Source organism: Parasteatoda tepidariorum, chromosome 7 (genome assembly GCF_982258835.1).
Source record: "Parasteatoda tepidariorum strain Cologne lab strain chromosome 7, Ptep-v5.0, whole genome shotgun sequence".
Classification (NCBI taxonomy): Eukaryota; Metazoa; Arthropoda; class Arachnida; order Araneae; family Theridiidae; genus Parasteatoda; species Parasteatoda tepidariorum.
Window position 1 is genome coordinate 39,290,772 of NC_141761.1, and position 21,866 is coordinate 39,312,637.

Here is a 21,866-nt window from a genome sequence, read left to right on the forward strand (position 1 = left end):
TATTTTGCCATCATTTTTACAAATAGTTCAGTTGCAATCCAGTTTCTGCAATTACTTTTTTGACGTGTGATTAATGATGGTTTTTTAAGAGGGATTTCAGAATACTTTTGTTACTTTTTCCTTTTGTAAAATTTAATTTTAATGCTAAAAATAAAAATAAAAAAATAAAAAAATAAAAACGCTGATATTTATAAAAAGGATCTTTTATAATAAAGCGTTCTTTCATGACGTCACTGACAAGCTTTCATTTGAAATAATCGACTGTTGAAAAACGGCTTGGTTGTAGATTTGATTATCCTGCGTGCTTAAACGGACTCTGCCTGAAAAAACACTGTAATACGCTACAGAGATACACTAATAACTTAAATGTTCGAAACTTTATAGTTTAAGATAAAGAGCGAACTATGCTCGTAGATACGGTAAATCACAGATTTTATTTTTAAAATGTAACTAAATTAAAACGAATAAATTTTGAAAATCCACGTGGCTACGCTATTCTCCAGAATTATTAAAAAAGATCCCCAGAACAAACGTTAACATTGTGGGCCCAGTGACAAGTAGAATTGTCGTCTTGTAAAATAATAATATTGCACATAATTACATGCACTGTTTGAGGATTTATGTTCAAAATTAATGCATATGAAAATAACTATATCAATTCAATGATTAGCCCACTTTCAGGAGATGATTGAATGCTTTCCGAAAATATGGTCATACAGTCACGAATTCTAAGCCAGCTTGAAAAATTCATTCTAGTAACTATCGTAATATTTTCTGAACAAAATAAAACACCAATGTTATGGTTTCGATGGCTCTCTCTTTATCTAGTACTTCACTTTTTTAAAGGAAAATAATATGTTTTTTGATGCCTTTAGATTACGAAATTCATATTTGATTTGTTTCAAATATGAATTTGACCATATTTGATTTCAAAGTTGATTTTAAATATCAGTTTCCTTCTAAATAAATGCTGAATTTACATACCTTCTGTTTATATTTTTAATTGTATATTTGTGCACCTTCTGTTTTTCTTTATGATGGTATATTTGTACACCTTCTGTTTATGTATATTATTTATTGCTTCTGTATAACCATTTTAAGTGAAAAAAAAGTTCTGCAACCTTTTAGAAAGTGACTCCTTTTAGATGGTTTTATTTTTCCAGTTATAAAATATAATACTATTTCGCTCTAAATTGAATTGTTCAAAAACATTTTTAACGATAGAGTACTTTAATTTTATTGCGTTATCATTTTGAATATTGCAGTATGCATACGTAACGACTTGAACCAATAAAATAAAAGGGACATCGATATTTATTTAAGCAAATTAGCTTACTATAAATATAAGTCGTTATCGAGGTTTCAAGACTTTCCACAGGCACTTCGCAAAAACTTCAAAAATGATTCCTACAATTTTAGCTGTGTTAACTATTCTCTGTTCTGGTATGCATAATTTTCAGAAAAGGAATAATAGCATGTTTATATGTATATTTTTTTTTTGCTTTACATCAAAATCCAATACTTTCTTCCATTTACAGATATGCTTATGTTTTCCTTTTTAATGTGCAAAATAATTGTCTAAAAATAAGCATTTATAAAAAAATACGTAAAAATCTTGGAAAATACATAATTAGAATTTTAGTTTTTATTTTATTTATTCTATAGTTCTATTTTATTTATACTAATAACTAGGTTATAATTCTGAAGCAAATACTGAAATTTTAATTTTTAATGTTTTAGTTGGTGTAAACTTGGGAGGTAAGTAGTATTTGATTCATAACCGTTCAAAATGCAATTTGCATTTTTTTTTTACATCTATAACAACTTACATGTACATTTAACGAAAAGAGAATACCTTAAAAAAAAAAACATGATTTTCGACCCTTTCACGGTGCATATTCTTTATTTATAGTAATAATAATTTAAGGTTCATATTGAAGCCACTATTTATAATTTTTTTTCTTTAATAATACTATTTATGTTAGTGTTATTTTTATTAATATGGTGAAATTACTGTGGGTGATGATATTTTCTTATTGTAAGGTCATAAAGTTGTCACTGTGAACAAATCCAAATAAAAAATAAAAAATAAGAAATCTGCAACAATTTAATTGAAACACAATTTTCTACGTAAATATTAATTTCCATTGTCGACATTTTGTAAAGATGTCTCTGCATTAAAAAATTGTAAGATCCACCGACATGCTGTTTTTGTTGTTAAACTTGTTACATTTAGTTTTGCTGCTCAAAATCTGCAAGTTTTAGAAGTATGAAAATTTTTATATTTGTAGAAAAATGATTTTAGAATCGATTAAATGAAAGCAAAAATGCCATTCAATAAATAGTTCGAGGATTATTACTATCCAGACCGCTACAACGGATGCAAGAATGAAACAACAGTGTTGAAATTTGAAATGCTGAGATTATAATATTTGCTCATGAACTTAACACAGAGTTTTTTAAAAATTCCAGTTTAATCGAAAATCTTTATAATTAAGTGCTTTTTTGTGAACATCATTACATTTTGCTTTGCTAATAAAATTGTTTACAGTTTGGAAACTTGAAATTTCGAATGTGTGTAGAAAAATGCAGAAGAAGTTTGATAGAATAAGAAAATATTAGAAATTCTATTATTAATTGGAGAATTATTACCAATGAAGAATTACAGGAGAATTACTTGTAGTATAAAATATGGGGTCAATTTACTGTCCGCTACAATGCAATTGTAGAGTTGTAATTTGACTTGCTAATTGAACACTTTTTAAATTTAATTTTTATGAATTTATTGTTTCAAAATTCTTATTTTTTCTAAATTTATTGCAATTTTAATTGGCTTTTTCCTATATTTCTCTTACTGTAAGAAGTGCCTTTTGGGACATTATAATCATTTTTTTGCCGTAACTTATGATATTGTTGAATATACACATAAGCTATAAATCTCATATTTTTTTGACTTTTTCAAAATTGTTTCTAAGTTTACTATATCAAAATATCATCCCTATCTGTTAAATGATTAAGGAAATACATAAAACAGTCAAAAGAGGTCCCTTAGATTCTCAAAAGAAAAACTATCATTTTTTTAGTTTTAAGGCGATTTTGGATTTTGCAAAATCACAAACATTAAGAAGATGAATTATGGAACAAAATTAAGGTTCAGTGTGATAAAAAAAACTGTCACGTGCAACAATTTTCGTAAAATTATATGACATCTTAGAATCAATTACCGAAGTAGCTTAATTGATTTTCTATTCAATTATTATTTCGTTATTGTGTCTGAAAGAAACCCTTTACATGCTGATTATAAACGGTTATATTTCTTATAATTCTGGACAAGAAAGTATTGTTGAATAACAGTTAATATCGTGTAAGTAATAATGAAAATTAATTGCATGGTGTTCAAGACACATATCTTCAATCACAAAATTTCAAGTGATAAAAAAATTTTTTTTTGTTGATGAGCTATTGCTGTCCTCAATGCTTGAATTGTATTTAATAAGTCCTTTGCCATCCCAATTGAGCATTGCGAATTCATTATTGTTTTATTAAGGAATTACAAATTAATTCGTTGAGCATAGAATTTCACCTAATTGATAAAATTCAGTCTTTAATATATACGAAACATGTCTTTTAATATTTCAAGACACAAAATAAAACGAATACTAACCATGAAAAATGATAGAAAACGAATTGTCGATCTTATATTGTCCTTTTCACGCCACGCGGATATACTTTATACATCTACTCTAATGCCTAAAGATGGGACTATAAATGGAATTTAATATTTTAAAACATATTTTGTGCTAACTTGAAATATTTATATTTTTGTCGCTAGTTTATTTTCGCATTACTTTCGCTCTGTCGAAGCAATAATTAGTTAGGCATTATAATGTAGCATTTTCATTTCAATAATGAAAAAAAGAATGAAAAAAATTAAGCACTAAAAAATTTTATATATTGTAATATTGCATTTTGATAAATATTCATCAATTAAAAAATCATTTATTTTGAAAAAAACAGAAATTTCTTACAAGGGTCAAATTGACCACAAATGACGATTCTGTTCTAGTGAAAAATAATTATTTTTCCATTGTTAAAGAAGATTTTATCTCATTTGTGACTATAATTTTATAAGATCGTGCTGGACTTGATGAAGAATAGTGAATAGATAGAAAAAATAAGACAGAGATTTCATTTCAGTTCATTTTATAACCGGTATTGAACAATTGACAAAATTCTGCGTAGCCTTAGAATTTTGAATCTAAACCGGAAGACAAGGGAATTTCGGGATCAAGTATTAAGACAAACTTGTCTTCGTGGATGACTTTTTTGATTGAACTCACACGCCTTTATTTTACATGAAAACAACCAAAACCTCACACGGTTAGTCCGATGACAAAGGAATTCTAACCCATGATTCCTCTGCCACTGGTGATATCTTATGTCAGCACTGTGGTTGGTGCGAGTAGAGAGAATATTTTGTATCAACCAACCATTGAGACTCGAACCTTTATCACCTCACTGGGAGGCGAATGCTCTATCTTTTGACCATAACTTTTATATCAAACTTTTTAAAAATATAAAAACGGAAAATTAGATAAAAACTGGTTCCAATGCGAGCCGATATGGGATTTAAGGTTATCGTTTTAAATTAACTAAAATTAATTCTTACTTATTACTTCTTAATGTGTTCGTATAACATTCGGTACTCCAATTTTTAAATTAATTTTTAGTACGGTTGATTATTTTTTAATCTAGCTATACCTTCATGTTGTTACGATTAAAATATTAACAAAATACGTTTATATAAAATTATAATAATTATCTGAAAAATTTATATTTTTTTCCAAGAAAAAAAAAGTTCTAGGGCAACAGGAGGTAATCGAATCGCAAGTTTTCAGCAAAATAGATGTGAACCGTTCTTCACTTTTAATCTTCAATGATTAAATGAGAAGTAAACACGAAGTTTGGGATTATTGAGCGAAACAAGCAAGATCTGAGTCTCTTAATTTACTGACTTAGCTTGGCCATTATGCAGTTCACTTCAGCTTTATATTCATGTTTCTTAAAAGTAACCATATCTGAATGAGGTTTAAACTTAATAACTATATCCTAATTGCGCATAGTAAGCTGATTTAGCGCATAGTAAAATAAATAGATTTTCTTCGCGAGGATTTGGGAGTGCTTAACTTTAAACCTGAAGTGCCCAACTTTAAAGTGCATATTGTGTTTCAACAATGTTTATTGCAATACTAAAAAGTACATTTGCTACCAAATTCTTCGAAATACAGCTATTGTGAAGAAAATTATTAATTAAAAAATCGAGAATTCAAATGGTTTCGCGATAGCTTAATAGATAATTCTAACTTTACAATTTAAAGTCAATTAATTTTTTTGTGTGCAACAATATATTTTTAAAATATCTTTGATAGTGTCATACTTTTTGTATGATATAATTCCTTACTCCTTTTTTCCTTTTTCTCCATTCATTTTTTCTTCACTCCTTGTTACCTCATTCATTTATTTTTTTCTTAATTTATTCAATATTAAAAAATGATAGAATAAATTTAAAAACACATTTTAAACTAATTTCTAATAATTTCAGCATATGTCAACAGGAGTATGCTTGATTTAAAGATTACATTAACAGACTTCAAGTATTAATTACTATTATAAGTTTATTATAAACGAGTTATTATGAAAATAATTTAAATGAATTCTAGACTATTTTTTTAAAATTTAGAGTTCTTCATTTTAAATTGCAACAGTTTAATACTTTTTTTTCTAGATGAAACTCAACAGCAAGTACACCGTACGTATACGTAGGATTATCTCTCTCTCTCTCTCTCTCTGTATATATATATATATATATATATATATATATATATATATATATATATATATATATATATATATATATATATAAATCAATATATATATATATCAAAATGAAGAATAAAACAAAGAAAAATTAAAGACATATGAAAAAAAAGGGGGTGGGAAGTAAATAAGTAAAAAATAACAAACAACATTTTAATTAAAAAAAAAAAAAAAAAAAAAAAAAAAAAAAAAAAAAAAAAAAAAGTGAAATGTTAATTAAAAAACCGGAGTTTTGCGGATATAATCGTGTGGGCTGAAGAAAAGATTATATCTTTTTTTTTTCCGGTTTTTTAATTAACATTTCACTTTTTTTTTTTTTTTTTTTTTTTTAAATAAAATGTTGTTTGTTATTTTTTACTTATTTACTTCCCACCCCCTTTTTTTTCATATGTCTTTAATTTTTCTTTGTTTTATTCTTCATTTTGAACTTATCTAATGATACTTATTGTTTTTCTTAACTTTCTTAGTATTTTCTTGTATTTATTTATTTATATATATATATATATATATATATATATATATATATATATATATATATATATATATATATATATATATATATATATATATATATATATATATATATATATATATATATATATATATATATATATATATATATATATATATATATATATATATATATATATATATATATATATATATATATATATATATATATATATATATATATATATATATATAAATATATATATATACCCTTGTGAAAATTAATTGAAACAAACTCAATAAATTCAGAAAACTAAGAGAAAATGCTATTTTATTTAAATTTATACGAACTCAAAAATTTTTAGTACATAATAGGATCTCCACGACACATTATTAACATTTGGACATAATTCGGCATGGATTCCACTAATTTTTTACAATAATTTATAATATTTGTGTCCTTGCACCACACATGAATTAACACCGTGATTAGCTTCTCCATAGTTGTACAGTCCATATTTAATAGGCGATTCTTGCATATGACCCAGAGATTCTCAATTAGGTTGATATCCGGAGAGTTTCTTGGCCATTCCAATGTCTCAATTTGATTCTCAGACATGAATTTCTTGACAATTTTGGACGTATGGCAATGAGCTAAATCCTGTAGAAAAATCCCTGTTCCATCAGGGTATCGTTTCTTCAACTCTGGAACAACTTTTTTACCCAGAATAGTAATGTACTGCTCAGAACGCATCATACAGTACAATAGGCTGCAAAGGTCCAACCACATTGTAACCGAAACAACCCCAAAACATCTTCTTTTAAAAACACGAAAAAAAAAGTTTGTTTCAATTATTTTGCACAAGGGTGTATATATATATATATATATATATATATATATATATATATATATATATATATATATATATATATATATATATATATATATATATATATATATATATATATATATATATATATATATATATATATATATATATATATATATATATATATATATATATATATATATATATATATATATATATATATATATATATATATATATATATATATATATATATAATTTTATAATGTGGAAAATGTTTTACTGTAGATCACAAAGTCAGTAAGTATTATGTATATTTTCATCATTTAAAACTTTATTCCGCTAGAAAAAGTCTAATTATTTCATAGTGAATTTGGACCAGATCGTTTTTAAACAAACATAAATTCCATATGCAAGAACTAAAAGTTTTATATTTTCACTTTTAATATATTTAAATATAAAAAAAATCATAAATAGTTTTCATTTTATTTTGAATGTGATGTGATTCTCTTGATATAATAATGGGGGTGTCGATATAGTACATAATAATTATGGAATTTTCAGAATCGCAACAAACCAACTGAAATTCAGAATTCAGATTTAATTAGAAAATACTATGAAAAGATCTTTTTTTCAAAATTTCATTGCAATTGATATAGTTGCACTTGATGGATATTATATACGTAAACTAGTAAAAATAAGTAATTTCATTTGAACTTTTTTGGGGTATGGAGTTTTTAACCGTTTAAAGTTTCGTATTTTTGAAAAAAAATAAATAAATATCATGATCTGTTTTATGATTATGAACTTGACATGAAGTATTAGAGGGTATTTTCAAAGCCTCCAAAGTTGCTAGAAATATATTGAAACCCTCTCACAAAAAACGGAAAATGACATAAGGACCAGCAAGCTTTCGTTCAAAGTCAAAGTATTGTCTTTAAATCAAATTTCCAATTCAATTTTTCTTCATCTCGAGTGCAAAATTGCCCCAACCTTCTAATAAATCTACGAGGCTAAAACTCGGTATAGAATGCTGCTTTATAACAAGCTCGACACTTAAGTATTGATAAAAATTCGTTGCATTAAAATTTTTATAGTAAAAATATTTTTTTTTTATAAATATCCAAGGAACTGTGTTTCTTTTTCCTTAAATTAAGGATATTTTGTTTTATATTTCAAATCCTTAGAAGTGGTATGGCATGAAAAGTTTCCTAAGTCAATAATATGATTTATATTACTTTATCGAGTGCACCCAATAAATTTTTCCTTGAACTAAATTATAAAAAATAATCCAACGAAAGAAATTTTAACAAAAGTTAAAATTTTTTAATAAAGGATGATTTTACACACTTTTTCTGTGCCTATTTTAAACTCTCGTGAAAAATTCAGATCGCTAAGTTAAATTTTAGATAGATTATGGAAGATTGTAAAAACATGTTTTTTGATGTTTTTTTCGCCGAAATCAAAACCACTTACTGAAGAATTTCTTTTATTCTTACTTAAACAGATGCTACACATTAATTTATTTTATTTTATAACAGTCATTGAACAGCCGACCCAATTTTAAGGGTTTACGACTACTAATGTTCAACTCCGTAGCCTTGTAACTTTGAACCCAATCCAGAAGACAAGAAAACTCCTGGATCAAGTATTGGGAGAAATTTCCCTTCGTGGAGGTTTTTTTGATGGAACACATTTGCGTTACATGGGGAGGAAGACCACGAGAACCTTCCACGGTTAGTCTGACGACAAGGGGACTCTAGTCCATGATCCTTCTACCACTGAGGATATTTCACGTCAACACTGTGGTCGGTGCAAGCCGGATGCGGAATTCGCATCGACCAGCCATCCCCGGGATCCAACCCCGGCTTACCTCATTCGAAGGGGAACGCTCTATCCTCTGAGCCATCGCGACTCGATACTACATATTAAGCAAAATTCATGATTAATCATATTTTTGTTGTGACGATTACACAAGACCAAGTAATCCTCAAATTCACAGTAATTTTTACATGTCAAGTATTATTTCTTTGTTATTTTCACTACTTCTATGCTTTTGACCATGTCGCATTAAGAGCTTGTCTTTATTTAAGTTATTAAATCAATAACGTAATCAATTAATAAGTTAAGTTAAAAACTATTTTTTTCTCTTTTTTTAAAACAAACAATAATTTGTAAACAGCAACTTTAGTTTATACTTCTATCCCATGTATATTTGTAAAATTCTTAATTATTTTCATTTTCCAACAAATAGCTGGTCAACCAAGTACGTAATTTTCCTTCCCTCTTTATAAAGAACGTACGCTTCGCTAAATATATTCATAAATATTTTATCATTCCTTTTCTAGCTCACGTGACTCATGTTCACCGTAAGTAGAAATTATATGCAAACTATTTTAAAACATTTAAACTGTTCATGATTTGTTTGAATTTTTACAATGTTCGGATATCTTTATCATTCTACAAAAAGACTTTTCTTCCATTATATTATATAAAATTTATACAAACCTAAAACATCTTATTTACAAACCATATATTTTTAAGGACACGTTGGACATTCTGACTACTTTCAAGTTTCTTCTGATCACTCGTACAACGCAAGAAAAACAATATTCATACTACCATTTAAATTGCAGAATTAAGTAATTTTGATAATAGTAAAATTGGTATTTGGAACCTTATAGGAAAAAAAATATTTTATAAAAACCTTCTTGAAAAATTGAACTATGATTTAATAATTTTGATATTTCTGTTGAATTTATAGATACTTTCGTGTTATTTTTCTTTCAGTTTAAATATTTGAAAAATATAGCTACCAATAGAAGCTATTCTCAGAATTTTTAATTTATGCCTAAAACAGATCATGAGCTCACATGCAAAAGTCAAAGTAGCTCTAACTTGCGACTATCTTAGAATGCAATAAAAGTATCGCACTGCTTATTTTGATTAAAAATTTCGACTTTATTTCCTTTAAAAAATAATTTATTTATTTCACTATTGAAGTGGGATATAAGTTGTCTCGTTGCTAGTACGATGATTTATGTTAAGTTGTTGTAACTGGGAGAGTCAAGTTCCACACAATAAAAAAGGAAATTTCAAAATTGAGCAAAAATGTATCAAACTAGCTCTTAAATACATATAATCGAATTTGAAAATTCCATGTATTCAAAATTTAAAAGAATGTACTTCTTTTTGTGCAAAATACATAGCTCAGCAGTGATGCGGAGAGTAAAATGTGCGAAAAAGATGCTCGCTAGTAGCCGGCAGGATTCAATAAAATGACTTCCGGTATTGTAGTTGGATGCTCCAAACGTACCAGTTGCGCATAAATGCAGGGAGAGTTAGGCAGCTCTGTATAGTGGCCGTCACAATGACATATCATGAAAAACATTCCATTCAATTAATAATGTTTAAGATAACGCTAAATAAGAAAAAAAAGTGAAATTAAAATAACTGGTCTCCTGACGAAGCTATTGGGTCCATATTTTCCAAATTGCTATCTTTTGAACCATTGAAATTAGAAATTAGTATCTCATTATTTATCATTGCGCCAGTTAGTTTAGAAAGCTTCATAACTTTACCTAGACTGGGACTTACAACTATGGTGGTTAGAGTATCTTACTACGAATTCGAATGTTTTGGGTTAGAATCCTGCCAGCTTCCAAGGAAGATTTCATTCAGACGTTTCTCCCCCCCTTGTATCACTTTTGAGACTATACATTTTGCTCAAAAATGAGAATATGCTGTTTCAATTTTTAATACATTATACTTTTAAATTTCACTATTAATTGTTTCGGAGATATTTTGGCGCATTTCAACTCAAATTTCCGGAACAACCCTTTTTTATAAAGCATAATTTGAATTATGATATTTTCCCATTATTTCTTTAATATAAATTAATAGAAGTTTTAATTTTTCTTCTAGTCTTATACACAAACATACCATTAAGTTTTTTTGTCATTAATATTTGCATATTATATGCTACCATTAAATAATTTGCAGTAACACTGAAATATAAATAGGCAATGCTATGAAAATTGTATAGAGCTGCGACTCATCTGTGCGCACGTGAGAATGAACATTATGTAACTGCGTATGTAGCTATGTGTGTTAATAATAAATGGGTAGTAATTTCATGTAATGCTTATCTTCGTTGGTTGCACGTTTGTTAGACGCTATTTAACCTATGCAATTTAAAAAATAGATAATTTTTCACCCATCAATTGTATAATCTCGGCATAATCTTCAAACAGTCACTATTTAAAGCTTTAGTTCTCCAACGTTTTTGAAAATTGAATGTTCTTTGCGATGAGAGCCTACTATTTATAAGGGATTGAAGATGTCCAAAATAATAGTTTTATTCGCACTGCAAATTGAATCAGCTAATTAATAACATAGTATTAGCTATATATAAAATCATCACAGTTTCTTATGGTAGGCATAAGTTAGGTTCAGCTGTACACAGTTTCCTTTGCATTGGCTACCCCAAATTAAAATGTATTTCAGTGAATATCTTGATACTGAAATTAATCAATGTTATTTTTGATTTTCTGTTTAAGGTTACACACATCGTGAGCATTCAATATTGAAAATATAAATCCTTGCCATGCGTGAAGGACTTTTAGTCGTGCAATTAACGTTAAAATAATAATAATAATAGTGCATTCCTGAATATGTCTTAGCAAAAAAAAAAAAAATAATAATAACGGAGAAAAAGAATCGTTGCATTTTCTATGAAGGTTTTATCAAACTTATTTCTACATAGTTATTGTGATTTCAAAGCTAAAGTTTCAGTAATTTTAACATTATTCAATGAACAATGTCACATTTTTAGCATGTAGAAACCTTTTTCTAGAAGATTTTCCTTTCTAGAAGATTTTTCTGCATGTGACTACCTATGTCTTTGATAATACAACATAGACCTTAATCCTCTTAATTAATTTAATATTAATTAATTTTGGTTTTTGTTGCTCGATAAATTGATTAATAATTTATTGCTGTATACACACTTGTGGGATTTATTTAGTTGGTTTTTCGTAGTTGTTGATAGAATTTTATTATCTAAAATACAAGTCAAACAAATGAAGTAACGCAGAAAATCACTTTTTCGAGATATAAAAAAAAAATTAGTAAATAATTTATCTGCTAGATCTTAATGATAAGTACATAAATAACTAAGAAACTGCACTTTTATGTATGTATATATATATTAAACTAAGAGGCTTTCTCAATATTCAAGACTTTATTCAAGTCAATCCTCATACGCAGTGGTTAAGGGAGTGGCTTAAGATTAACGGGAAAATTGTTAAATCTTTTGTCTCTCAACAACCATAAAATAATTAAAGCGTATAACTGTGAGAAAAAAATACTAGTAAAAATACAGTACTGTTTGGTAATGACATTTCTGGTAAAAAAACAAAGTACCATAACTCTTAAAATAAAAATGAAAATATACGGTACTTGAACCATTCATTTTGTAATTTTTCCGTTCGTAACAGTTTACTGGAATTAGCATCAGTGTGACATTCTGATAACTGATATGTATATATATATATATTAAACTAAGAGGCTTTCTCAATATTCAAGACTTTATTCAAGTCAATCCTCATACGCAGTGGTTAAGGGAGTGGCTTAAGATTAACGGGAAAATTGTTAAATCTTTTGTCTCTCAACAACCATAAAATAATTAAAGCGTATAACTGTGAGAAAAAAATACTAGTAAAAATACAGTACTGTTTGGTAATGACATTTCTGGTAAAAAAACAAAGTACCATAACTCTTAAAATAAAAATGAAAATATACGGTACTTGAACCATTCATTTTGTAATTTTTCCGTTCGTAACAGTTTACTGGAATTAGCATCAGTGTGACATTCTGATAACTGATATGTATATATATATATATTAAACTAAGAGGCTTTCTCAATATTCAAGACTTTATTCAAGTCAATCCTCATACGCAGTGGTTAAGGGAGTGGCTTAAGATTAACGGGAAAATTGTTAAATCTTTTGTCTCTCAACAACCATAAAATAATTAAAGCGTATAACTGTGAGAAAAAAATACTAGTAAAAATACAGTACTGTTTGGTAATGACATTTCTGGTAAAAAAACAAAGTACCATAACTCTTAAAATAAAAATGAAAATATACGGTACTTGAACCATTCATTTTGTAATTTTTCCGTTCGTAACAGTTTACTGGAATTAGCATCAGTGTGACATTCTGATAACTGATATGTATATATATATATATTAAACTAAGAGGCTTTCTCAATATTCAAGACTTTATTCAAGTCAATCCTCATACGCAGTGGTTAAGGGAGTGGCTTAAGATTAACGGGAAAATTGTTAAATCTTTTGTCTCTCAACAACCATAAAATAATTAAAGCGTATAACTGTGAGAAAAAAATACTAGTAAAAATACAGTACTGTTTGGTAATGACATTTCTGGTAAAAAAACAAAGTACCATAACTCTTAAAATAAAAATGAAAATATACGGTACTTGAACCATTCATTTTGTAATTTTTCCGTTCGTAACAGTTTACTGGAATTAGCATCAGTGTGACATTCTGATAACTGATATGTATATATATATATATTAAACTAAGAGGCTTTCTCAATATTCAAGACTTTATTCAAGTCAATCCTCATACGCAGTGGTTAAGGGAGTGGCTTAAGATTAACGGGAAAATTGTTAAATCTTTTGTCTCTCAACAACCATAAAATAATTAAAGCGTATAACTGTGAGAAAAAAATACTAGTAAAAATACAGTACTGTTTGGTAATGACATTTCTGGTAAAAAAACAAAGTACCATAACTCTTAAAATAAAAATGAAAATATACGGTACTTGAACCATTCATTTTGTAATTTTTCCGTTCGTAACAGTTTACTGGAATTAGCATCAGTGTGACATTCTGATAACTGATATGTATATATATATATATTAAACTAAGAGGCTTTCTCAATATTCAAGACTTTATTCAAGTCAATCCTCATACGCAGTGGTTAAGGGAGTGGCTTAAGATTAACGGGAAAATTGTTAAATCTTTTGTCTCTCAACAACCATAAAATAATTAAAGCGTATAACTGTGAGAAAAAAATACTAGTAAAAATACAGTACTGTTTGGTAATGACATTTCTGGTAAAAAAACAAAGTACCATAACTCTTAAAATAAAAATGAAAATATACGGTACTTGAACCATTCATTTTGTAATTTTTCCGTTCGTAACAGTTTACTGGAATTAGCATCAGTGTGACATTCTGATAACTGATATGTATATATATATATATTAAACTAAGAGGCTTTCTCAATATTCAAGACTTTATTCAAGTCAATCCTCATACGCAGTGGTTAAGGGAGTGGCTTAAGATTAACGGGAAAATTGTTAAATCTTTTGTCTCTCAACAACCATAAAATAATTAAAGCGTATAACTGTGAGAAAAAAATACTAGTAAAAATACAGTACTGTTTGGTAATGACATTTCTGGTAAAAAAACAAAGTACCATAACTCTTAAAATAAAAATGAAAATATACGGTACTTGAACCATTCATTTTGTAATTTTTCCGTTCGTAACAGTTTACTGGAATTAGCATCAGTGTGACATTCTGATAACTGATATGTATATATATATATTAAACTAAGAGGCTTTCTCAATATTCAAGACTTTATTCAAGTCAATCCTCATACGCAGTGGTTAAGGGTGTGGCTTAAGATTAACGGGAAAATTGTTAAATCTTTTGTCTCTCAACAACCATAAAATAATTAAAGCGTATAACTGTGAGAAAAAAATACTAGTAAAAATACAGTACTGTATGGTAATGACATTTCTGGTAAAAAAACAAAGTACCATAACTCTTAAAATAAAAATGAAAATATACGGTACTTGAACCATTCATTTTGTAATTTTTCCGTTCGTAACAGTTTACTGGAATCTCTAGGCATCTCTTTAAGTCATCTTGATACAAATACCAAATTTTACCAAATTATATAAACTTCATTGCATATAGTAAAACTATATTTTATTGTAAATTTTGCAAAAATCATTATCAAAGCACTTCGATAAAAAAATTAGCAAGATTTTTGGTGTTCCCATAGACGTAGAAACGCGGTAAAGTTTGCTATAATCTGGTATTTTTGACCATATTGTTTTCACAGTGAAAAATCGCAAACTAAGTAAAATAATTCTTTTAAAAATTTAATCGTGAAATTATATCATTGCCTTTGATTTATTATTAAGTGGCCTGTTAGAATCTGCAACTTTCATGATACTAATAATATGAGGGGTGGTCTAGAGTAATTTCCATTCATATAGGTAGTTGTACATTATTGCGATTTATATAGATGTATAACGTACTTAAATGGATTTTAATTATGTGTTATAACTAAGCTTATACTCTTAGCACTTAATTCCGTAAATTCTATTTCGTACTGTTATATATATATATATATATATATATATATATATATATATATATATATATATATATATATATATATATATATATATATATATATATATATATATATATATATAATAAATAAATAAATATAAGAAAACACGAGGAAAGTTAAGAAACGAGAACGAGTTATAAGAAAACACGAGAATGCGCTTAAGCTGCAAGTAAACAGAACTCATTAGATATGCTCAAAATGAAGAATAAAACAAAGAAAAATAATAGACAAATGAAAAAAAAGGGGGAAATAATAAGTAAAAAAATAACAAACAACAGTTTAGAAAAAAAGAAAAATAGGTGAAATTTTATTTAAAAAAACCAGAAATAAAAAAGATGTAATCTTTTCTTCAGCCCACACGATTATATCCGTTGAAGCGGATATATCAGCGAATATAATCGTGAGGGCTGAAGAAAAGATTATATCTTTTTTTTCCGGTTTTTTTCCGGTTTTTTAAATAGAATTTCTCCCCTTTTTTTTAAAACTATTGTTTGTTATATTTTTACTTATTATTCCCCCCCCCTTCTTTTTTCATTTGTCTATTATTTTTCTTTGTTTTATTCTTCATTTTGAACATATATATATATATATATATATATATATGTTCAAAATGAAGAATGATATGCTCATATAATATAATAATTTCCATAATTCCGATAAATAAAAATTTGTTATTTAGATCATGTTGTCATACAAATAACCTTGGAAAGTCTTGAAAGAATATTTATTTTTGAGGACCACTTTTTTAAGACTATAAAAAGTACAAAATGCTTACATTCTTTAATAAGAGTAGCATTCTAATAATTTAAGATTTGTGTTCTTTCTCAGTATGATTTTATATATTATTTTAAAATTATTTAATTACATAACTATTTACCTTACCATATTTTCAAATATTTTTCAGAACAAGCTGGACAAGGTGATGATTTTAAAATGTAGCATCTTTGATAAAACAATGGAATTTTTTAAAAGTTTATAAATTGTACTAAAGTATAAATATAAAATGTATTAAAGCAAGGTATATTTTTCAAGTATTCATGATTTGATGAATTTCGAGAAAGATTAATAGAAAAGTCGAAATGAGTTTCGAAAAATATAATACATTTTATTTCATAAGTTTTAATAACGCTTTTTTCAAAAAGATAATTAAACTCTAATTTATGCTGGAAAACTAAAAATATAACACAATTTTGTAATTAACTTTATTAAACTTAACTTAATTATTAAAATATGAAGTATTGAAAAGAGATGATTTAGGAGTAGCTTCGAACTAAATTTAAACAGAGATTTTTGAAGAATTTGACTTGCATTAAAGCTCCTTAAGAATTCATATATATACCCGTTCAAAAACTCAATCCTTCCAAATTTCTTATCGAGTTATATGTTCCTATGGATGAGTAATTAAAGACATAGGATTTTTATGCAATACTGTGAACTCTGACACAATTTAGAACTCTGATAAAATTATGGAAAATAATTATTAGAAATGCATCCATTACTTAGACACGCTTAAAGAAAAATGTAAGTGTTATTAAGTAAACTTCCTGCCCTGGAAATCCTTCTGTTAAAATGATTCAGAAATAGAAATTTTTCTTTTTATTCCAATATGTTTTCCCTATTTTAATAATTTATTATTTCCCTATTTTATTGTGTAAAACATATTAAATACATAGATTGTAATTGTGTAGCAACAGGCCTCGTGATCAAAAATTATAGTTATAAAAGTTTACTTAATTTTTGACCTATGCATAAAATTTTATCCCAATAGTAAAACGTTTCGCTATTTTCAGGCAACGGAGGACAAACACTTCAAGGTGAGTTACTTGAAAACCGTTAACCGATTTGATTTGTGAGATTTAAACCAAAGCCCTTAAAATATTTTGACACCCTTCTCAAAATAAATTTCTATAAATCATTCATTATAATATTATTTATTTTTAGGAGGTGGAGGATCACAAGGTGAATAACTCTGAAAATATTATTTTCGATTTAGAAAACTTAATATCATTTAAATATTTGCATTGTACTTAATAAATGTGTTGAAAATAATTAAATTAACTCGAAAAAATTTTTTTTATGAAAAGTACTAAATTTTATGAAAAAATTTTATGAAAAGTAGTAGTAGTTAAAAATAATTCCTGTTGTATAGCAGTTCAGAAAATGTAAATAACGAAGCCTTCTTTGGTTGAATTTTTCTTGAAATAGATTTCTGACGACGTAATTAATGCACAGAGTTGTTTTTTCCTGTTTTATTACCGAGTTAATATTTTTCCAAAATATACACTATAAAACAATCCGGATTAAATTACTGTAAAAAGCATACCACTCAGGATGACGGTACTCTTTACTGTAAAACCTAACTTTACCGAAATCTGTAACGGAACAAAAAATCTGGTATACCGCGGATGGATTTTATGAATGATGCACTTTAAGTGCCAGTACTATGTATAGTAATTTAATCCGAAATTTTTATTTTGTTCTTAAGTGAAGTTATTAATTTCTAGTCATAGCGCAATGCTTATTAAAAAGAAACAGAAAAAAAATGAAAAGGTGCTTTTATTGATAATTTGCATAGCTCAAAAAAATAACAGAGATTAATAACTTAGACAACGGTGTATCAACTTTCAAAGTTGATACATCTTTGTTAAATAGTTATATAGTGCTTGCACTGTATTTCCGAATCAAATTGTGGTAAAAAGTACTGGCACCCTGAGTGCAGCCTAACTGTAGACCATTTTTACCGCAAATTCTTATACCACAGTTTTTACAGCATTATATATTCAATTACAGTGATTCATTAATCTTTTAGCAAATATTACTCTACGAATTACGATATACCAGATAATTCTTTTCGTAAAACTTTACCGCTAAATGGATTTAAGGTAAAATGAAGTGTAGTGTCATCCTGATTGCTGGCACTTTTTACAGTAATTTGATCAAAAGATTTTTTACATTGTGATGTGATAGGTCTAAATATTTGGCAGTATTGTTTGACTGACTCAGAAAGAATGATGGATTTTGTATTTTGATAAATTAATAATTTAAATAAAGAAAGAAAATTTAATTTTAAGATTTCATTTTAGGAAAATTTGTGTAAAACTCATAAGACTTTTATCTACATTTTCATTCCTTTTTCCAGGTGCTCCTCAACAGCACATGCGTGGTACGTATAGATATTTTTTATAAGAAATTATTTTCATTTACATTGTGTACAAGCAATATATACATGATATTCTTCAAACAGTTTTTTTTAAAATTTTATACATCCTCTCCCTGAAAGTTTCAAACTTTGATATAATATTTAATATTTTAAAAATTACTATAATCCATTTAGTTTAATCAGGAAAATCTTGTTAGGTACAAGTATAAATTTAGAAAATATCAAGAAAGACGAAAAAAGTAATTAATGTGGCTTTTGAAAAAAAAATGCATTAAAGAATTTTCTTAAGAAATGTAATATTTTTGTTGAATTGCTTTTTTAACTTATTGAGTTTATAAATAAAACGGGAAAGTATTCTTAAAAAGTAAAAAAAAGGAAAAGTAGAAAAATGGGAAAGTATTATTTTCCTTTAAAATAGATGTAAGAAAATTTTTAAATGTAAAAAAAAATTGAAAATAAGTGCATTTGATTTGAATATGAAATACTTTTCAGATGATCCGCGATAAGTGTATTCTTATAAAATCATGTGCTTTATTTGTTTGCATATATATTCAAGGAAAATTTATTTGCAGTTCACAGAGTCAGTAAGTATTTCTTTTAACATTGTTGTTCTTCAGTTTGTCAATGTCCGCACAATGAAAAAAACATAATTATAGTTATAAAAACAAACTATATGGTATTTTTAAACCATTAATTTGCCGATTGTTTGAAATATTTAGAAACGGTTACAATTCCGGTTTTGAAGTTTATAGTTCTTATTACTAAGCATTTAGTAAAAAATACTAAATTCTAAAGTTCTTTTAACCAAAAAAATGGTTCTCATGCAATCTTTAAGAATTCATGAAAAAATTACCAAATTTTGTCACATTTACTACATTTTTTCCCATATTATAACATAATATTTTATAGGTAATTTAACGAAAATTAAATCCAAAGCTTTTCGGTAAAAATTACAGAGCTATTTGGTGTTCCTATATCCTCAGAAAGACTGTAAATCTATCTATATTTTGATAGTTTTGACCATATTTTTTTTTCTTGATGTATATTTGATTTTAGATTTATTTTCTGCAATAATATTTATTTTTTGTTGCAAGCGTAATACCAAATTTGTCAATTTATTCTGCGTTTCTTAATATAATGTGATTAAATTAAAGACTTTAATTCAATAATTCCTAGGTATAAAATAGCACTCATACAATATCCAGATGTTAGCATAGACGTAAAGGAGTCATGATTTCGAGTCTAAAACATGAAAACATGATATAGCGTGGTCAATAGTGGGCCAGATATCTTTCAAATTAATCCTACCCTTATAAAGCAAAAATAAATTTATAATTTCCTAGTCAATATTGTTGGCATTCTAACAGCTTTTGCACTTTTTTTAATATTTATTTGAATGAAAGATTTATAGATGGGGAAATGTTTCATATAAATGATGCCTGATACTTTGTGATAAACATAAGAACCTTTATGATAAACATTTAACAGTCTAATCATTTTTTAAAATTCTATATTAGCCTTATCAAATTAGACTTGAAAATGTTTTTTTATAATCTCAGTTGAATGTATATGGATAGCTCTTAATGCGTGCTTTTATTTTTAATTTTCTGGAGATTTTTAGTTAACACTGCAAAAATACCCCAATTACCTTATCACGTGCAAAACATCAACAATTCATCACCAACCGAGAGAGTAATGTTTGAACTATCGAATAAGAATAGCAGTTGTTGACCCTCGTTTAGTGGGAAATCAGTGTTAAAAATTTAATCAAGCTTCATTTTTAATTTTGATCACTTGTTTTTAAGAATTCCTATAGGGGAGCAGCGCACGTGGCTTCTATAGAGTGCTACAAATTAAACTTAATGGTACGTCAGCCCAAGGAGGGCCAAGGTCTGTCATGTCCTTCTTTTTTTCTTGGGGTTGTCAGTATGGAATACAATTAAGTAATTTTGTTATATGTATATATTTCTTATTCTTTTTGTATAGTATCATTAACTGATTTCTGACGTGAGTGTTCATACTGTCCAGATATGTCATACGTATATAAGGATTGTTTGTCATGATATTCTTTTTTGGTGTTTTCCGTAATACGTAGGCCTTAGGGAACTGAAATTTTATCATTAGTTCATGAGTTCAGATTAGAATCTTTTAGAATTAGAATCTATTAGAATCTTTAGAAGATATGTATACTGCTCCCTGCAAGAGTCGAATACAGTACTTAAACAAATCCTGTATTAATAAATCACAAAATTATTACTTTGTGGTTGGATCGACTGTGGGCTGGTTTTTTGGTCTCTTTATTTCTTTTAAAGGACAAATTTCTTTCAAAGAAACGTGCTTAATTTGATACTTTCTTAGAAGTTCTAGTGTGTTTTGGATTTAGTTGAAAATTGGCTAGTCAAAATAAAGTAAAAAAGTCAGCTTATATTTATTTATTATTTTTATTTTTAAAATTTTGTATTTTATTCTCTTAATAGCTGGTCAACAAGGTACGGATTTCACCTAAATAATCTCTTGCATTTATTTAAAAATAGTTATTTTCTACAAATTTAGTCTTACCATTTATTTTTCAGTAACTCGTGTTCATAGTAAGTAGAATAAATTTTTATAAAATATTAATAACGCAGAGAATGAAATATTGCATAGTTTATAAAATAATTCTAATAATTGCAATCGGTTTAAAATATTTCTAATAAAATTTAATCAGTGTTAGGTGGGCAAAGTGATACAATACCATTAAAACAGCGTTAGAATAGCTTTATTTCCTTTGTACAAATTTCATATTTTAAACCATTCGCGCAATATTATATATATTGTTTGAGATTTTAATATTTAAAATAGCAGTTTATTTAATTGTTATTTTACCAGATTCGACCAAAATAGTCAAATAACCATAAAAAGATATTGAAACAGTAAACTATGAGAAATATCATGTATTGACTGTGTTCTACTAATACGGTAAAACAACCAGAATTTTCACTGCACCAATTCGGTGTGCTTTATAAAGCCACCTAGTTCCTTCCAACTGTATACATACTATAGCAAAGAGGAGCTGAAGTCTATAACTCATGACCTGCTGAACGGGGGTTCGACT

General features: G+C 27.0%; 1 long non-coding RNA gene across 2 annotated transcripts; it reads left to right on the top strand.

Moving 5' to 3' along the window:
* The first annotated feature begins 1,141 nt into the window (after positions 1 to 1,141).
* On the top strand, positions 1,142 to 21,806 carry LOC139426058 (uncharacterized). 2 transcript variants are annotated; one of them, XR_015435456.1, is made up of 10 exons: positions 1,142 to 1,443; positions 1,741 to 1,758; positions 5,786 to 5,809; positions 7,445 to 9,422; positions 9,505 to 9,525; positions 16,517 to 16,531; positions 17,403 to 17,426; positions 17,554 to 17,571; positions 18,752 to 18,775; positions 19,345 to 21,806. It is a non-coding gene; the product is annotated as an uncharacterized LOC139426058 (long non-coding RNA). The 2 variants fall into 2 exon arrangements; XR_015435455.1 differs by lacking the exons at positions 7,445 to 9,422; positions 9,505 to 9,525 and having other exon boundaries at positions 1,149 to 1,443.
* Positions 21,807 to 21,866: the final 60 nt, after the last annotated feature.